At 43.5% G+C, this 16,007-nt stretch overlaps 1 protein-coding gene and 1 pseudogene across 3 annotated transcripts in view; one reads left to right on the top strand and one right to left on the bottom strand.

Annotated features, from left to right (window-relative positions):
* Positions 1-14,884, bottom strand: part of LATS1 (large tumor suppressor kinase 1) — a 58,521-nt gene extending 43,637 nt beyond the window's left edge. Inside the window, exon 1 of one of the 2 annotated variants that reach the window (XM_050787139.1) lies at positions 14,646-14,884. The gene's annotated coding sequence lies outside the window, so the exon portion shown is untranslated. Of the gene's footprint in view, positions 1-1,468; positions 1,953-14,645 lie in introns of those variants that run through there. The other variant, XM_050787140.1, reaches the window with a different exon arrangement.
* On the top strand, positions 14,291-15,680 carry LOC126952513 (uncharacterized; annotated as a pseudogene). Its single transcript, XR_007724919.1, has one exon. The product of XR_007724919.1 is annotated as an uncharacterized LOC126952513 (transcript).
* The last annotated feature ends 327 nt before the right edge of the window (positions 15,681-16,007 follow it).

Raw genomic sequence — 16,007 nt, 5'->3', positions numbered from 1 at the left:
CAAAAGTTGACACCAGTCTAGATGTTCATCAGTGGAGGATTGTTTAAGTAATTCATAGTACGTTTATATAACATACATCTAAGTCAAAAAGAATGATGTAGTTCTTTTTTTCACTCTTATTCCCCAGGCTGGAGTGCAATGGCGCCACCTTGGCTCACTGCAACCTCCGCCTCCCAGGTTCAAGCGATTCTCCTGCCTTAGCCTCCCGAATAGCTGGGATTACAGGCATGTGCCACCATGCCAGGCTAATTTTGTATTTTAAGTAGATACGGGATTTATCCATGTTGGTCAGGCTGGTCTCAGACTCCTGACCGCAGGTGATCTGCCCACTTCAGCCTCCCAAAGTGCTGGGATTACAGGTGTGAGTCACTGTGGTCAGCAGAATGATGTAGTTCTATATAATACACAGATACAAACAGATACCCAAATGTATCCTAAGCAAAAAAAGAAAATTCACCGTACTGTATATAAAACTAACCTATTTTCTGTTTTAAAATTAGATTACAATGTATTGCTGTGTAAATACACTAAAAAACACTTTAAGTGGGTAAACTGAGGGTTTTTTTTTTTTTTTTTTGAGACAGGGTCTCATTCTGTTGCCCAGGCTGGAGTACAGTGGTGTGATCACAGCTCACTGCAGCTTCAACCTCTTGTGCTCATGTGATCCTCCTGCCTAAGCCTCCCAAGTAGACGGGAATGCAGGCACATGCCACCCTGCCCAGCTAACTTGTTAATTTTTTGTAAAACAAAGTCTCCCTATGTTGCTCAGGCTGGTCTTGAACTCCTGGGTTCAAGTGTTCAGGTAAGCCTCCTGCCTCAGCCTCCCAAAGTGGTGGGATTATAGGCACGAGCCACCCCACCTAGCCTGAGTGAACTTTATAGTATATAAACTATATGAATAGAGCTGTTAAAAATATACCCATTTTTAATTTTTTAAAATTTATATTTATAGAAATTAATTATATACAGCCTCAGTTTACCTTTACACACACACATACATATTTGCAGCAGGTCTGAGACAGGACAAAGCCCTGCAGCAGCCACTAGAGGTAGTTTCCTGATGACTTCACCTCATAAATCAGTACTCTCATGGCACAATTGCTAAATTAGCTATGAATCAATCAAACTCTATGACAAGCAGCTCATATTTCTCCACTTTGAAAAAAAAAAAAGATGAACCTTTTCATTGTCTGAAAATTACACATATGCTATCTATAACATAATAATACATGAATAATATAATTATTTTGTAAATGAAATTAGGATGGACATACCATATGATTTTTATGAAGGAAGCTGGTTCCTAAAGCATTTTCTTTTCTAAGCTTTCCCAAATATTAATTTAATAGCTTACTAACGAGTTTTTCTAAGATTAACATTTAGCTCACCAGTCTAAAGTTTGCAGAATTCGCCTCTGGCCCTTTCTAAAAGTGAAGATACTTTCTACATTAGGTCTTGTGAAACCTACCATTTCTCAAGGATTAACACTGCTGCGGAATCTCACATGTCAGTTCTTTTAGTATCTGTGTTGCAATTCATTTATAGAATGTAGGTATTCTTTTAATATCTCACTTATTTTGAGTTTCAACTGTAAGTTAATCATCACTTTATTATTATTGTTATTTTACCATTTCCAAGATCATTCTGAGAGAGACAGAGAGAGAGAGAGAAAAAAAAAAAGAAACATAGTTTTGCTTCTGTCAAAATACTTGCTTCCATTTCCCTATAATGGGACCTGGTCACCAGTAGGTAATGCAAAAATATTTGAACTTACAAATGCAGGTAACCTGCCTCTTCTTTCTGCTGTTAAAAAAATACAGTATGCATCCTTACTGAAAAATTCAAGTGTTTATATAAATATATACAGTAGAAAAAAGTAGAAGTCCCTCATAATTCACCTTCCTCAAGAGTGAGAATCACTGTAGTGTGCTGAATAATGGCCTCTTAAAAGATTCCTGGCCGGGCACGGTGGCTCAAGCCTGTAATCCCAGCACTTTGGGAGGCCGATACGGGCGGATCACGAGGTCAGGAGATCGAGACCATCCTGGCTAACACGGTGAAACCCCGTCTCTACTAAAAAATACAGAAAACTAGCCGGGCGAGGTGGCGGGCGCCTGTAGTCCCAGCTACTCGGGAGGCTGAGGCAGGAGAATGGCGTAAACCCGGGAGGCGGAGCTTGCAGTGAGCCGAGATCGCGCCACTGCACTCCAGCCTGGGTGACAGAGCCAGACTCCGTCTCAAAAAAAAAAAAAAAAAAAAAAAAAAAAGATTCCTGAGATGGGCGTGGTGGCTCACGTCTGTAATCCCAGCACTTTGGGAGGCCAAGGCAGGGCGGATCACCTGAGGTCAGGAGTTCGAGACCAGCCTGACTAACACGGAGAAACCCCGTCTCTACTAAAAATACAAAATTAGCCAGGTGTGGTGGCACACGCCTGTAATCTCAGCTACTCGGGAGGCTGAGGCAGGAGAATCACTTGAACCTAGGAGGTGGAGGTTGTGGTGAGCCGAGATGGCGCCATTGCACTCCAGCCGGGGCAATAAGAGTGAAACTCCATCTCAAAAAAAAAAAAAAAACCAAAAAAAAGATATTCCTGGCTTACACCTGTAATCCCAACACTTTGGGAGGCTAAAGTGGGAGGATCACTTGAGTTCAGGAGTTCAAGACCAGCGTGGGTGGGCAACACAGCAAAATCCCGTTTCCACAAATACTACAAAAAATGAGCCAAGTGTGGCAGTGTGCGTGGCTGTAGTCCCAGCTGCTCAGGAGACTGAGGTGGGAGGATCACTTGAGCCTAGGAGGTGGAGGCTGCAGTAAGCCATGACTGTACCACGGCACTCCAGCCTAGGAGACAGAGTGAGACTCTGTCTTAAAAAAAAAAAACAAACAAAAGATATTTCCCCTCCTAATCTTCTCTGGAACTTGTAAATGTTATCTTATTTGGAAAAAGGGATGTTGCTGATGTGATTAAGGATTGTGAGATTAAGTGACTGTCATGGATTAACAGGGTAAGTCCCACATGCAATTACAAGTGTCCTTTTGAGAGGCAGAAGGAGGTCTGATTCACACAGAAAAAGGGAGGCAATGTGATGATGAAGTCAGAAGCCAAGGATGTAAGCAGCCAACAGAAGCTGGAAGTGGTAAGGGAGAGCTTCTCTCTTAGAGCCTCTGGAGGAAAACTGGCCTTGCTAATGCCTTGATTTTAGACTTCTGGCCTCCAGAACTGTAAGAGGATAAATTTATGTTGTTTTAAGCCATCAGGTTTAGAGTGATTTGTTACATAAGACACAGGAAACCAATAATAATCACTATTAATACTGAATATTCTAACATATACTACTATTAACAAAAATGGGATCATAATACACAAAATTGGACATCTCTCTTTTTTTTTTTTTTTTTTTGGAAGACAGAGCCTTGCTCTGTCACCCAGGCTGGAGTACAGTGGAGCAATCTTGGCTCACTGCAACCTCTGCCTCCCTGGTTCAAGCAATTCTCCTGCCTCAGCCTCCTGAGTAGCTGGGATCACAGGCACACACCACCATGCCCGGCTAATTTTTGTATTTTTAGTAGAGATGGAGTTTCATCATGTAGGTCAGGCTGGTCTCGAACTCCTGACCTCGTGATCCGCCCGCCTCGGCCTCCCAAAGTGCTGGGATTACAGGTGTGAGCCACTGCGCCTGGCTGGACATCTCATTCTTTTACATAATCATGGGGAATTATGAGAAGACAATGGGGGCCTGGGGGTTTACGCCTGTAATCCCAATACTTTGGGAGGCCCAGGTGGAAGGATCACTTGAGGTAAGGAGTTCAAGACAAGAACTCCCCCCATAACATTTCATGAGATTCACATTCCATGCAGTATACATTAGAAAACGCTGGACCAGAAAGATTCATTCTCTAGTCCTATACTCTGATGTAACTCCTAACATTGACTGCACAAAGGTCAGAGAAAGGACTGAGTTCTGGTATATGTGTGACAATGTGTTTTAGGTTTAAATAACTGAAAACTTACTTTAAGCATATTTCTATCATCTACATGTTGAAAATACCTGTGGATAAAATAAATAATGTCTGGAATTTATTTCAAAATAATTTGGTTGTGTGCTGAAGGGGTTGGGGATATAAATGAGACAAAAGTTGTCATTTGTTGAAAACTGTTGTAGCTGAGTAACGGGTATATGAGGGTTCACTGTACTAGTCTCTTTCTTCTTATTATTTATTTTGTAGAGACAGGGGCTCACCATGTTGCCCAGGCTGGTCTTGAACTCCTGGCATCAAGCAATCCTACTGCCTTGACCTTTCTCTCTACTTTTTTGTATTCTTGAAGTTTTCCAAAATAGAGAGTTAAAAAAGAAAAAAAGACTGGATCCCAGAATGGTTCTGCTACAAATTCTTATTTAAATATATGCAATAAAAACACACAGGATTTATTTTAAAGAAACTATTATTTCCATCAAACAATATCACTTCATTTATCAGGGGAAATAACAGAAGCATTATATTTGAATATTCATCTCAAGTTTAATTGTACGAGACCAGCCTGGTCAATATGGTGAAACCCCGTCCCTACTAAAAATACAAAAATTAGCCAGGCATGGTGGCAGGCACCTGTAGTCCCAGCTACTCGGAAGGCTGAGGCAGGAGAATCGCTTGAACCACAGAGGCAGAGGTTGCAGTGAGCCGAGACTGCACCACTGCACTCCAGCCTGGGCGACAGAGTGAGACTCAGTCTCAAAAAAAAAAAAAAAAATTCAATTGTAAGATAATCTACATCTTCTGATTTCAAAAACGCTGAAATGGAGGAATTGTGTATATCTTTAGCCAATTGCTTTTGGTAAATATACTGTGGCAGAGACTATATTCACATACAGTACTCAACTCCATTTCCCAGATTCTGCCAAAGCTGGATGAACAGATGTAACATACCTCAATTCTGGACTGAAGCAGTTAAAAGTCACTTTGCTTCAGTTTTCCTGCTTTAATGACAATGTAGGTTACACTTTGAGATGGTGGCTTGACAATATGGAAGGAAGGTGGGTCCCTAAGCCACTGGACAGAGAGCCCTACTGACTCCCACTGAACTCTGAGCAAGAGAAACATTTCTGTTGTATTAAGCCATTGATATTTGGGGATTTGTTACCATAAAACTGTCTAATAATATTGTGAGAATAGACAAAGACTGCCCAAATGGAAACAAGCAGAGGCTATTTAATCAGATCTTACTATACAGGTAGGGAGTCAGCCACTGTCAACTTTGCTTGGCAAAGATTCAAAGGCAAGCAGGGGAGTGGGAAATCTTTATGCTAAAAAAGGGGGGAAGACTTCAGGTATGCTCTGATTGTAGGTTGTTGACATGGGAAACTGGAGGTGGGAGAACTGGTGTAAACCAAAAATAAAATTCTAAGTCCCTCAACCTTCTGAATGAACCCCTCCTCTCAGCCAAGAGCATTTGAAAGTTAACCTGAAAAACTAGTTCCAGCCATGATGGAAAGCGGGGTTTGGCCATGCCTCATTATTCCCTCCTCCCTTTTGGAATTCAGGCAAAGCTGACTAGCATTAACATTAAAACAAATCTTAAGACTGACAAAACAGACTCTCTGTAGCAATAAGATACCCAATTCCAGCCTGACTCTAGCATAGTATCACATGACAGATGGCAGGCCCTGAAAGAAATCCAAGTATTTGACCCTAAATTATGTTTCTTTTGCCATATCTTCAAACAGTACTGCCATATCTTCAAACACTACTGCAAAGCTGTCTCTTGTGGGGAAAATCTACATTCTGAAGATAATTCCCTTCCTTTCTCAGGCCTTTTGCCTGATCCCAGAGAGAATCAACCCTGATAAGAAACATTTACAATGTATTATCTCTAAAGCCTGCCACCTGGAGGCTTCCTTTACATAATGGGAACCTTGGTCTCCACAACCCCTTACCTTAACTCAGATATTCCTTCCTATTGATTCTATCTACACAATGGGAACGCTGGGCTCCATAATCCCTTACCTTTTTTTTTTTTTTTTCAGATGGAGTCTCACTCTGTTGCCCAGGCTGGAATGCAGTGGCTTGATCTTGGCTCACCACAATCTCCGCCTCCCAGGTTCAAGTGAGTCTCCTGCCTCAGCCTCCTGAGTAGCTGGGTTCATAGGCGCACGCTACCATGCCTAGCTAATTTTTGTATCTTTAGTAGAAATAGGTTTCACTATGTTGGTCAGGCTGGTTTTGAACTCCTGACCTCGTGATCCACCTGCCTTGGCCTCCCAAAGTGTTGGGATTACAGGCGTGAGCCACTGTGCCTGGCCACAACTGCTTATCTTAACCTAGATACTCCCTTCTATTGATTCTAGGTCTTTAGACAGTAACAACTCTTTCAACCAACTGCCAATCAGAAAATCTGTGAATTTACCTATGACCTGGAAGCCATCTGCTTCAAGTTGTCTTCCTTTCTGGACCTAACCAATGTACATCTTACATATACTGACTGATGTCTTACGTCTCCCTAAAATGTATAAAACCAAGATATAGTCTGATCACCTTGGGCACATGTTCTCAGGAGCTCCTGAGGGCTGTGTCATGGGGCAATGGCCACTCATATTTGGCTTAGATCTCTTAAAATATTTTACAGAGTTTGACTCTTCGTCGACACTGGAAGCGGGGTATCCTATGTGGTTGGTTTGGGAAGCATATTTGGCTTTCTCTGAGTCATCCCAAATTGGAAGTAGGCACAAAAATTAGGGAAGCTGGTAATTACTGACCAAGTCCTGACTGTTTGGGCCTACTGCTACATAGGTCATGGGTCAGAGTTCTAGTTTCATACATGATCTGGCCATTGTCCATCTGTATATTCAGTGTTTCATTATCCTAATACAGCAAACTGGTACCTGGAAGTCAGGTGCTGCTACAATAAAAATCTATGCAGTCCTACCTTAGTGATACTGCCTTAGTGGTCAGGCTGAGGGTTGAGAGGAAACAGATACCAGAGGCCGGAAAGATGGAGGATCATGTTTCATAGTGGCAAAATATCTGGTAAAGCTGTTGCCTATAATAACTTTTCATACAACTACAAGGTCAGTGAGCATACAAAGAGGCTACTGATCTTGTAGTCTTATAAAAGAGTTTGGTAAAGAGGATTTTGGAACTGAGTATTAGCTGCTATTATATATTTGGCAAGTATTATAAGTAAATGATGAGTTCAAGAAGGAAGTAGCAGATTTGAAAGCAAAAACAGAAGAGAATAGAAAAAGTTCAGAAATTTAAAGCCTTGAAGGACTGGAAAAGCAGTTTGCACCTAGACCCCTAGAGGCAGGATTAAAAGACTGAGCACAGATGCCTACTGAAACTCGTTAGCTAACTAGTGCTTCTGTGGTTAAGACCGTATTAAAGATGTAGCCCTCCCATCAAACCTAATAGCCTCAAATAACCAAATGAGAGGAGGAGGAATAGACACTCTTAAATCTTTGGATGAGTTTACCAATACATGCAAACTTTGGTTGTGGTTACTGACACACAGAATTGATGGAAACCAAACAGATTGGAAGAGGTTTACTAACTTAAAGAAACTGTTTTGTTAAAAAAAAATATTTTTTGGCCGGGCGCGGTGCTTCACATCTCTAATTCCAGCACTCTGGGAGGCTGAGGCGGGTGGATCACAAGGTCAGGAGTTCGAGACCAGCCTGGCCAATATGGTGAAACCTTGTCTCTACTAAAAAATACAAAAATTAGCTGGGCATGGTGGTGTGTGCCTGTAGTTCCAGCTATTCAGGAGGCTGAGGCAGAAGAATCACTTGAAACTGGGAGGCGGAGGTTGCAGTGAGCCAAGATTATGCCACTGCACTCCAGCCTGGGTGACAGGGTGAGACTCTGTCTCAAAAAACAGAAAGAAATTTTTTTTTCTTAAATTATCCTTAAGTTCATACTAAAAAACTCTTTTCGTCTGTTCAAAATTTAAAACTTTTGGGCCCCCAACTTCTATGAGCAATAAGCTAGCTGAGAAAGATCTGTACGTTCCAAAGGGAAGGTACAACACAAACTTCGCAGGTGGCCAAGGATAATTAAAACAATGGATGAGAGAGTTCCTTCCAAATAAATCAAGGTCCAATCTCCCCTACCTCCACGCTGGTTGCTTACACAGAATCTGACTAGGAGATTTCAGATTATAGATCAGCATTTGCTGCTTATCTTCCATTATTCTCTTTTTCTAGGAAGAGTGCTTACCTTGTGTACTGCGGTGAGTGAGTGAGGGGAAGAGAAAAGGAAGGGAGATAGAGAGAAACAGATACAGTGAGTGACAGACAGACAGAGTACGCACACACGCAGCACACAGGACACATTACTTCATCATATCTGGACCCGATTAAGAGATTACTGGGCATGTGGACCATAGGACCCAAGAATCTTGCCTCTATCACTAATCAGGGCCCAATTTGTTGGCAAAGGAATAACATAATACCATGAACATCTTTCCACAGTAATAGGTGTCATTTATTTATTTATTTATTTTGAGACGGAGTTTCGCTCTTGTCACCCAGGCTGGAGTGCAATGGTGTGATGGCTCACCGCAACCTTCGCCTCCCAGGTTCAAGCAAATCTCCTGCCTCAGCCTCCCAAGTAGCTGGGATTACAGGCATGTGCCAGTATACCCGGTTAATTTTCTATTTTTAGTAGAGACAGAGTTTCTCCATGCTGGTCAGGCTGGTCTCAGACTCCTGACTTCAGGAGACCGCCCTTGTTGGCCTCCCAAAGTGCTGGGACTACAGGTGTGAGCCACTGCGCCCAGCCACATTTTATCTTTTATTCTCTCTTTTTTTTTTAATAGAGACGAGGGTCTCGCTATGTTGACGAGGCTGGTCTCAAACTCCTGGCCTCAAGTGATCCTCCCATCTCGGCGTCCCAAAGTGCTGGGATTACAGGCGTGAGCCACCATGCCCAGCCAGTGTCACGTTTGTTTGATTCTAAGCATGCTTTTCTACATTTTAATATTTCTAAAATTTAGGGCCAGGTGCAGTGGCTCATGCCTGTAATCCCAAAACTTTTGGAGGCTGAAGTGGGCGGATCTCTTGAGCCCAGGTGTTTGAGACTAGCCTGGGCAACAAAGTGAGACCCTATCTCTACAAAAAATAGAAAAAATCAGCCAAGTATGTTGGTGTGCACCTGCAGTCCCAGCTACTGGAGAGACTGAGGTGGGAGGATCAATTGAGGTGAGAGGATCAATAGAGCCCAGGAGGTCAAGGCTGTAGTGAGCCGTGATTTTTGCCACTACACTCCAGCCTGGGCTGGAGTCAGAGCAAAACTCTGTCCCAGAAAAAAATAATAATAATAAATAAATAGAGTACATCTTAAGATCAACCCTTGGGCCCCCAACTTCTATGAGCAATAAGCTAGTTGAGAAAGATTTGTACCTTCCAAAGAGAGAATACTCACCCAACACACACTTCACAGGTGGCCAGGGATGATAATTAAAACAATGGCTGAGAGTTCCTTCCAAATAAATCAAGGTCGAATCTCCCCTCCAAAGCAGAGAAGTTCTAGAGTAGCAGTCATTGCACATGCCTAACTTAACCATAAAATAAAAGCCGAAATCTTTGTTACCTCAATTGTATTATTTTCTTTTTTTGTTTTCTTGAGACAGAGTCTCGCTCTGTTGCCCAGGATGGAGTGCAATGGCACCATCTCGGCTCACTGCAACCTCTGCCTCCCAGGTTCAAGCAATTCTCCTGCCTCAGCTTCCCAAGTAGCTGGGATTACAGGCATCCACTACCACACCCGGCTAATTTTTAGTACTTTTAGTAGAGATGGGGTTTCACCATGTTGCCCAGGCTGGTCTCAAACACCTGACCTCAGGTGATTCACCTGCCTTGGCCTCCCAAAGTGCTGCGATTACAGGCATGAGCCACCATACCCGGCCAATTGTAATATTTTCATTGGCGGCACCATATATGATGCTCAAAATGTTTTTTCTTTTTTTCTGTTTTGTTTTTGTTTGTTTGTTTGTTTTTGAGAAGCAGTTTCTCTCTTGTTGTCCAGGTTGGAGTGCAATGGCGCAATCTCAGTTCACTGCAACCTCTGCCTCCCGGGTTCAAGCGATTCTCCTGCCTTAGCCTCTCAAGTAGCTGGAATTACAGGCACGTGCCATCATGTGTGGCTACTTTTTGTATTTTTAGTAGAGACAGGGTTTCATCATGTTGGCCAGGGTAGTCTTGAACTCCTGACCTCAGGTGATCCACCTGCCTCAACCTCCCAAAGTGTTGGGATTATAGGCATGAGTCTCACTCTGTTGCCCAGGCTGGAGTGTAGTGCCATATGCTGGCTCACTGCAACCTCTGCTTCCCAAGTTCAAGTGATTCTCATGCCTCAGCCTCCAGAGTAGCTGGGACTACAAGTACCCACCACCACACACAGCTAATTTTTGTATTTTTAGTAGAGGCAGGGGTGCGCCATGTTGGCCAGGTTGGTCTTGAGCTCCTGACTTCATGTGATCCATCCATCTCAGCCTCCCAAAGTGCTGGGATTACAAACACGAGCTACTCGCCTGGCTATTATTACTTTTGTAAATAGAGATGGAGAGCTTGCTAGGTTGCCCAGGCTGGTGTCAAACTCCTGAATTCAAGTGTTCCTCCTGCCTCAGCTTCCCAAAATACTGGTATTACACCATGCCTGGCCCACAAAATGTTTTGAAAAGGTTCCATTGTGATATAGTATTGTGCACTCAAACTGTCATTCAATAGACAATGCAATTAAAGCCATAATTATTAAATTCAAGCAAGATCACAGAATTTTCAAAGGTAAGAGACTCAAAATCTGTCAAAACTTTTGCAGTTATCTTCAGAGGAAGCTGTTTAATTAGAAGAAAAAAAAAAAACTAAGCAAAAAGGAAAGCAACATCCCAGTATTCTTCATTATACCTTAAAATTATACACACAATCATAAAGACAACATAGGTTAAGATAATTAACTAGGCCGGGCGCGGTGGCTCAAGCCTGTAATCCCAGCACTTTGGGAGGCCGAGACGGGCGGATCACGAGGTCAGGAGATCGAGACCATCCTGGCTAACACCGTGAAACCCCGTCTCTACTAAGAAATACAAAAAACTAGCCGGGCGAGGTGGCAGGCGCCTGTAGTCCCAGCTACTCGGGAGGCTGAGGCCGGAGAATGGCGTGAACCCGGGAGGCGGAGCTTGCAATGAGCTGAGATCCGGCCACTGCACTCCAGCCTGGGCTACAGAGCGAGACTCCGTCTCAAAAAAAAAAAAAAAAAAAAAAAAAAAAAAAAAAAAAAAAAAAAAGATAATTAACTAGCATTATGAAAAGCAGCCTGTTATCATGATGTTGCATTAACTACCCAAAGTAATTCAGAAGAATCCTAGATTCTGAATGTGAATAAGGCTGAGACTCAAACTTTATTGTGATGAAAATGGTATACAATTGAACGAATAAATGTATGCTACTGATTATTAATAAAATCTTTATGTTTACTTTCTGCCCGCTAAAAAATTGCTACTAAATAGACGGCTTATCTTAGAGTTAGTGGCATTTCAGAACTGAGAAAATATGATAGTTCAACCTCATTCCTTTAAATACCTTGATATTGGCCGGGAGTGGTTGCTCAAGCCTGTAATCCCAGCACTTTGGGAGGCCGAGACGGGCGGATCACGAGGTCAGGAGATCGAGACCATCCTGGCTAACACGGTGAAACCCTGTCTCTACTAAAAATACAAAAAACTAGCCGGGCGAGGTGGCGGGCGCCTGTAGTCCCAGCTAATCGGGAGGCTGAGGCAGGAGAATGGCGTAAACCCGGGAGGCGAAGCTAGCAGTGAGCTGAGATCCGGCCACCGTACTCCAGCCTGGGTGGCAGAGAGAGACTCCGTCTCAAAAAATAAATAAATAAATAAATAAATAAATAAATACCTTGATATTGAACTTCATCATGTATATGTACTATTTTTATTTTATTTATTTATTTTTTTGAGACGGAGCCTCACTCTGTCGCAGGCTAGAGTGCAGTGGTGCCATCTCGGCTCACTGCAACCTCCGTCTCCCGGGTTCAAGTGATTCTCCTGCCTCAGCCTTACAAGTAGCTGGGACTACAGGCGTGTGCCACCACACTCAACTAATTTTTGTATTTTTAGTAGAGATGGGGTTTCACCATGTTGGCCAGGCTGGTCTCGAACTCGAGACCTCAGGTAATCCACCCACCTTGGCCTCCCAAAGTGCTGGTTACAGGCGTGAGCCACCACGTCTGGCCAGATGTACTATTATTTATAAATCCCTGACTGATGGACATTTAGGTTGTTCCTCATTTCTTTGCTAATGTAAAATAATACTGCAAACTGATAACTTCAATTATACTGGTAATATTCTAGTTCTGAGGACAGGTGGTAAGTTCATGGATGTTCATTTTATTATGCTTCATAGTTTAATAAAATCAACATATATATAATATATATAGCCTATTCCTTGCACATAACAAAAATTGTGAACAAAAAAAAAATTGCTGCAATAAAAATTCTTGTGCACACATTGCTGAGCATTTTCCTTAAAATAAATTCCCAGAAGTGGAATTGCTGGATCAAAGAGAATACTTATTTAAAATTCTAATATTTATTGTCAGACTGCCTTCTAGAAAGTTATACTAATTTTATAATCCCCACAACAAGGTATGGTTAATACTGGCATTACTAAATCTCAATAATCTTTGCTATGTCATGTGAAAATTCAAATTATTACTAGGCAAAGAGAATTTTTAAAATAATTATTCAAAGCAAAACTGTTCACCTTTTTAACCCACACTACAATGGGGCCAGATTCATCTTATTAAACAATTCTGATCATGTCACCTACCTACTCCATAACTTTCAATGACTTTTAACCTCATGGTTAAAGTAAGAGCTCTGGAATCAAACTGCCTGGGTATGACAAATCGCCTTTTTAAAAAAAGTTCAGACCCTCATCAAAAATACAAACATCAACAAACAGGTATCACTGATTAGTTTGTCCAACTTAGGGGAAAAAAATGGTACCATTACATAAGATTTCAAAGTGTTAACTTGGGTTGAATTAAGTTTATCAGAAAAGTACCCTGGCTGGGTGCAGTAGTGCACCTGTAGTCCCAGCTACTTGAGAGGCTGTGGTGGAGGATTGCTGGAGCCCAGGAGTTGGAATCCAGCACAGGCAAGATAGCGAGTTCCCATCTTTAAAGGAAACTGCATACTGATATTTTCTTCAGTTCACTTTCTAATAATTGTCAGATCAAAAGTGAAAGCAACACTGTATCTTCATGCTGAAAAATGATTGCTGTTTCTACTTGGCGAAAATGTTATTCAATGACTAAATAACTTTTGTGATGTATAACAATCTCCCATTAATATAAATAAAACATCTAAAATAACTAAACAACCAGGGTTAGAACCGTTCCAAAGACTATTTATACAGAACAACAAGGACTTGCAATAAAAACAAAACAAAAATAAAAACGACCCATACAATGAAAGCCAGATATTATACATTAAAAATGTAGTAGAAGTATTTTTTGGTGAGCAGCAAGACATATTTAATCAATATTTAGGCACAGAATGCACCATTCCAAGCATGGACCATGATCTAGTTTCTTGCAGTAGCAGCCAACTGGACTAACACAGTGCTACTTCTTTTACTGTTCAATCAAATTCCTCCACTGCCTTAGGGAATCAACTACCCTACTTTACCGTCAGAGATAAGCTTCGTTTTCGTAGCAGAGAACATTCATTCCAATTATAATGTCCTAGCTTTTCTTCCTCATGGAGGAAATTTGATAAAAAATTTTAACCTTCAATAAATAATTCATAAAGGTCTGACAAGTTTCATGATCGCTAACATTCAAATCCATTTCCAAAACTGGAGTTATACAATATACTTCTGTGCATGAGATTATACTTATTGTTCACTAGATTTATGAATAACTTCTGGAGGACAATACATGTTTTAAAAGTCGTATTAACATATGAGTTGGCAAACATTAAATTTTGTTCCCTTAGAAATTGACAGAGAAGTCAGAACAGTGATAAATTAAGTCATCTGAGAGTCACTGTTCCCTTAATTGTGGTTCTTTCATTTGCTGTATTTATATACACACTGCTACTCCATAAAGACTTCTCCATCTTTCCCACCACTTTCAACTAAGAACAGTAACCTAAAATCACACTGAACTAGAGAGAAGAGACTCCAAGGATTTCTCCAAGGTATACCCAGGATCACGGCCCTCTAGGATTCAAAGAACTGTAGCCCTTTTACTGCAATTTTCCTTCAGAACCACCTTTCCCGTTCCTTCCCTCCTGGACACCGCCGACTAGCGTGTTGGGGGTGGGGTGGGAGACCGTCGGCGCAAGGCAGCCAGCAAGACAGGCTCTACCCAGCCAAACCTGCACCTTCGAGGCCGAAAAGCCTGGGGCTCTTCCTGCAGCACCGGGCGCGGCCAACCCTCGCTTCCCCAGGGCAGGGCTCAGCTCGGGTCAATGCAACCAGCCAAGTCAGGCCCGGAGCGGGCCGGCTCTGCCCGCCAGTCCACAGCAACCTCTGGACCCTCGCCAGCGGGGATGGGCGTGGGCCCCGGCGGCCACCGCCCCGCCAACTCGAGCAAGGGAGGAGAGCACCCGCTACGCCGGCCCGGGACCTACCTGGAGGGGAGAGCAGAGCTCCTGGACAGCAGCCACGGGCCTGAGGGCGGACGCCGAGGCGGCCGGAGCCCGTCCCAGCAACTCCAAGTATCCCTGGTGGGGCAGAGCGGGGAGAGGAGCGGGCCGGCTGCCACGGGCCAGCGCGACCCGTCGCGGGGGTCGCGAGGACCTGGCTCTCCCCTTAACACCAGGACACTGCCGCCGCCGCCATTTTGCCTTCCACTCAGTGTCGCCGCCGCCGCACTCCGCCGCAGGTTTCCCGGATGTGGGCATTTCCCGGCGTCGCTTGCGCGGGGGCCGAGGACTGGGGGCTTCTGCCCGCCCGGCTGCTGCGAGGGAGCGCACAGCCAGCGGCCTCCGGGCCTCGTTGCGTCGCCCGCCGCTCTGATCGTTCGTGAGCGTCGCCCCACGTTGCTCCCGCCTGCCCCTGCCCAGACGACTCGCCCGCGGCCGTGGGTTTAAGGCTCTCTCCTGTTGATTCAATCCTTTTCCCCATTGATCTATTTCTCTGGACCGAGTAGGGATGCGCATTTCACGGAGCTACGTTCTCACAAGGGAACAACTGTGAGTCGCTCTGGGAAACCTTGCTGTGGGACCTCAGAATTCGAGATTTTTGGCGCTTTGAAATAAAATTTTATTCTTGCTTAGCGTTCTTTCCCCGAACAAGCCTGTGAGCTTCCAGCATCTGTATTTTCTGAATCAGGCAGATAAGAAATTCTTGAGCCAGGACCGATTGATTAGCAGCAGTTTAGAGATCTTATCTGTCAACCGCATCCGTAGAAGGAGGTCGTTATTGCCATAATTGGAGTAACGGTGACGGTGTGACAAGAGGTTTTACTTATGGTTAAACTGAATGTAAAGTGTGATACCGGATCGTTGGGTTTGATGTATAAAGTACCGTCTACCCTTTGTGAAGAGCGCCTTTGCCAGTTTTTCCTCTAGGAAATATACAGCTGGCGTTTCTAAGTACCTTCTTTCGTAAGTTTTCTACTACAGACTATAAAAAAATTAAAGACATCTTTTTCTGACGTTAAAGTAGTAACTGGCTACTTACTGTATCCAGAAATCCAAATGTGAAAACCTGGTAAAATATGTTCCGGCCGGGCGCGGTGGCTCACGCCTGTAATCCCAGCATTTTGGGAGGCCAAGGCCGGCGGATCACAAGGTCAGCAGATCGAGACCATCCTGGCTAACACGGTGAAACCCCGTCTCTACTAAAAATAAAAAAATTAGCCGGGCGCCTGTAGTCCCAACTACTTGGGAGGCTGAGGCAGGAGATTGGCGTGAATCCAGGAGATGGAGCTTGCAGTGAGCCGAAATCGCGCCACTGCACTCCAGCCTGGGCAACAGAGTGAGACTCCG

Source organism: Macaca thibetana, chromosome 4, assembly GCF_024542745.1.
Source record: "Macaca thibetana thibetana isolate TM-01 chromosome 4, ASM2454274v1, whole genome shotgun sequence".
NCBI lineage: Eukaryota > Metazoa > Chordata > Mammalia > Primates > Cercopithecidae > Macaca > Macaca thibetana.
Note: the sequence above shows the minus strand (reverse complement) of the source record. Positions and strands in the feature narration are given on the sequence as shown.